Consider the following 3808-nt stretch of genomic DNA (forward strand, 5'->3'; position numbering starts at 1 on the left):
GAAAAGTGCCTGACCCCACATTCTGACATGCTCGAATCATTTCTGTAATGGTACTACCTTTTCTCAGAGGCATCAGGCATTTCTTACAATCATCATTGGCTTTTTCATAAACTAATTGTTGAATTAAAATGTCTCCTGCTATCTCATGTTGAATCTGTCGTCTCACTGCTCGAGTGAGACGAGCCACAAAATCAGAAAATGATTCTAAAGGTCCCTGCATGCATTTACTAAAAGCTCCCTCAGAGTCCCCTTTTGCTGGTAAAGCCCACCAAGCTTTCCTTCCACAAACTCTAATTTGCTCATATGCCAGCTGCACATAATTTAACTAAATTTGCACGTCATTATATTGTCCCAGTCCTGCTAGCATTTCATAAGTTATTTGAGCATTTAGTCCACGGTTTGTATGGGCTTGCTCCTGGCATTTCTCCAAAAATTCTCCCTTCCATAGTAAATAATCTCCTCCATCCAGAGTTGCACGAGCTAGAGAGTACCAATCATAAGGAATTAAGTATGCTTCAGAAATATTATTCATAATTTCTCCTGTAAAAGGAGCGGTTAGACCATTTTGAACTACACTTTCACGTAAGGCCTTTATCATTTTAAAGTCAATTTTTTCATGGTGTCTTGTTATCTGATTCAGGAGCTGTGGGTCAGCTACCTGTATGATAGGAAATGCAAACCTTTCTTCCACCGGCATGTCCTTCAATCCTTCTCTGATGGCTTTTCGCACAAGTGATTCTATTAACAGCGAGTTAATCATTTCAGGATTAGGACATGGAGGTGGAGGTGGAGGGCGCCATGAAGGCCATTTCTCCAATTTTTCTTCCTGCCCCTCTCTAGGAGGAGCGGAGGGAACCAGGTGAGGAGGCTCCTTCTCAGCCTCTCTAAAAGGCTCTAGCAAACGCAATATTGTGTTCCCCATGGAAAAACAGTTTTGTTTTTTTGTGTGTGTTTTGTTTGTTTGTTTGTTTTTTGTTTTTTAAGATAAGTTTTTCCCTGCTTGCTGAACTTTTTCAAGTTCTGACTTACGTTTTGGCAAACTTTCAAGATCAAATGTACCTTCTTCTTACTTTTTAAAGCCGAATCTTTTTTTTTTAAAGCCGAATCCTGCCCCGTTAGCCTGGTTGAGAAAACGTTCCCACACGGCCTACAGCTCTAGACTACTGTAGCTGATTGTGGCCGTTTGTGTGCGGTGAAATAACCCCTCACCTTTACGGTGAATTTTCCTACCTTTACGGTGAATTCTTTGTTCCTCACTTTGCCAGTGAAACTTCGTTTTTTCGCTCTAGCAAAACCTTCACTTCCAGAGTTCCCCTCAGGCGCCAGATGTCGTAAATGTTTCCCTCCACGTCCCGCGTGGTTCAGGGTTCAATATCTGGAAGAGGAGCCGCACACAAATGAAATAGAAAAGACAAGAGATAATTTGGAAATATTGGGGGACTAGGCGGGTAAGTCCAACTCAAGAGGAAGGACTTCCACCCATGCTCAGTCCGCACCGTCCTTTTATAGTCTGAGGTAAACAATGCAGTGGTTACCATAGTTACAGTTCTTGTGAGTTTCACCTGTTTTGATCATGTTTACACTCCCTGCACTTCCCTCAGCCCATTAGCTTCCCAGGTAAGATCTGGGGAGTGTTATAAGGTCAAGCCTAATTATGCTTAGAGGACTGAGCCCTCTCAGCTGGGACTTGTTTGTGACTTTGCCAGCAGGTCAGTCTGAGGCTCAACCCTATATCAGTTTCCCACACTGGGTATCTTTTATTGTTCTATTGAATAGTAAAGTTATTTTATCCTGTTCCCAAAAAGTTAATTGGCATTCAGATCACACTTGCATTGTGTTTATATGTAATTTCTCTGACATTTATAGACCATAAATGCCACCTTCAAACAGCAGAATACACATTAATTGTAAGTACTACATAGAACTTAACTTGAAGATACAGCATATCATGGATCATACAACAAACTTTAACAAACGTGAACAAATTAAAATTTTATAACATATGTACTCAGATTATAATGGAATTTAACTAGAAATCAATAACAGCAATGTAATTTAAAAATCACCAGAACCCAGGAATTAAGCAACCTGTTTCTAAATAATCCATGGATCATAGACAAAGTCTCAAGAGAAACAAGGAACTAATTTTGAACTCAACTACAATTAAAATACAGCATATCAAATTTGTTTAAAAAAGGAACACAAGGAAAAGAGGCCCGTGACCTGGTGCTATTGTGGTGGTCAACATGTTCTTCACAGCAGGCATCCAACACCAGCCTCTCATTGGATCCTTTGGTGCCTTCGAGACCCCCTAGGGCAGTGATGGCGAACCTTTTGAGCTCGGCGTGTCAGCATTTTGAAAAACCCTAACTTAACTCTGGTGCCGTGTCACACATAGAAATTTTTTGATATTTGCAACCATAGTAAAACAAAGATTTATATTTTTGATATTTATTTTATATATTTAAATGCCATTTAACAAAGAAAATCAACCAAAAAAGTTGATGGCGTGTCATAGTTTCGCCATCACTGCTAGGGGACCCTCTCACCATGGAAGTCCCTCCTGAGGACCATGAACTCTCTGGCTTCCCTCTGTGATGGTCACCATGGTTCCTGCCCCAGATGGCAGCTGTGCACCCACAGTCTCTTTCAGCTTCACTCCTGTATGGCTCAAGCCTGACATCCGTGGAGTCCACTAGGCCTCCTTGTCCTGGCAGATGGCCAAGTATAGCCTGATTCGCTGATGAATGGGACAGCTCCAGCCCCGGTTTACATCTGAAATTTCCTTGAAATAATCTCCTTAACTCCCTCCTCTCTTACAGAGGCTGGGAAGAGTGGTGGTTGCTTGTTTTCCCCTCGGCCTACATGGGTTCAACTCCTGTTTTAATGTCTGGGCTTTTACCAATAATCATTTTCAGCTTCAGAAACCCAGCAAAATTGCTATGAAAACAGGAAAAGTGTCATTAACTTCCTATTTGATGTGGCTGTCACTTTTCTGTTCCTTAATTGAGATTGCCAAGATTGTATTCATCACATTAGTCTTTTTTGAAATGGATATTCGTTATGAAGATAGAAAGACAAGCTGCACACTTGGAGAAAATATTCGCAAACTGCATAGCCAACAAAAAACTGACATCAAGCCCTAACCGGTTTGGCTCAGTGGATAGAGCGTCGGCCTGCGGACTGAAGGGTCCCAGGTTCGATTCCGGTCAAGGGCATGTACCTTGGTTGTGGGCACATCCCCAGTAGGGGGTGTGCAGGAGGCAGCCAATCGATGTGTCTCTCTCATCAATGTTTCTAACTCTCTATTCCTTTCTAAAAAATCAATAATAAAATATATTTTTTTAAAAAACTGACATCAAGAATATATAAGGAATTCTCAAAACTCAACAGTGAAAAAACAAAACACAAATAATCCAATTGGAAATTGGCAAACACACACACACACACACACACACACACACACGAAAAGACATTTCTTCAAAGAGAATTACAGATGGAAAATAAGCACATGAGCCCGGCTGGCATGCCTCAGTGATTGAGTGTCAACCTATGAACCAGGAGGTCACGGTTCGATTTCCCCATCAGGGCAAATGCTCCGGTTTCTGGCTCGATCCCCAGTGGGGGTTGTGCAGGAGGCAACTGGTCAGTTAGTCTCTCTCATCATTGATATTTCTATCTCTCTCTCCTCCCTTCCTCTCTGAAATCAATATATATATATTTTTTTTTTAATATATTTTATTGATTTTTTACAGAGAGGAAGGGAGAGAGAGATAGAGAGTTAGAAACATCGATGAGAGAGAAACAT

General features: G+C 41.3%; 1 long non-coding RNA gene across 1 annotated transcript in view; it reads right to left on the reverse strand.

Annotated features, from left to right (window-relative positions):
• The window catches only part of LOC106728241, a 2254-nt gene extending 861 nt beyond the window's left edge, over positions 1–1393 (reverse strand). Inside the window, exon 1 of the long non-coding RNA XR_001364521.1 lies at positions 1231–1393. This is a non-coding gene — a long non-coding RNA (uncharacterized LOC106728241). The remainder of the gene's footprint in view (positions 1–1230) is intronic.
• Between the last annotated feature and the right edge of the window lie 2415 nt (positions 1394–3808).

Source organism: Myotis brandtii, unplaced genomic scaffold (assembly GCF_000412655.1).
Source record: "Myotis brandtii unplaced genomic scaffold, ASM41265v1 scaffold573, whole genome shotgun sequence".
Classification (NCBI taxonomy): Eukaryota; Metazoa; Chordata; class Mammalia; order Chiroptera; family Vespertilionidae; genus Myotis; species Myotis brandtii.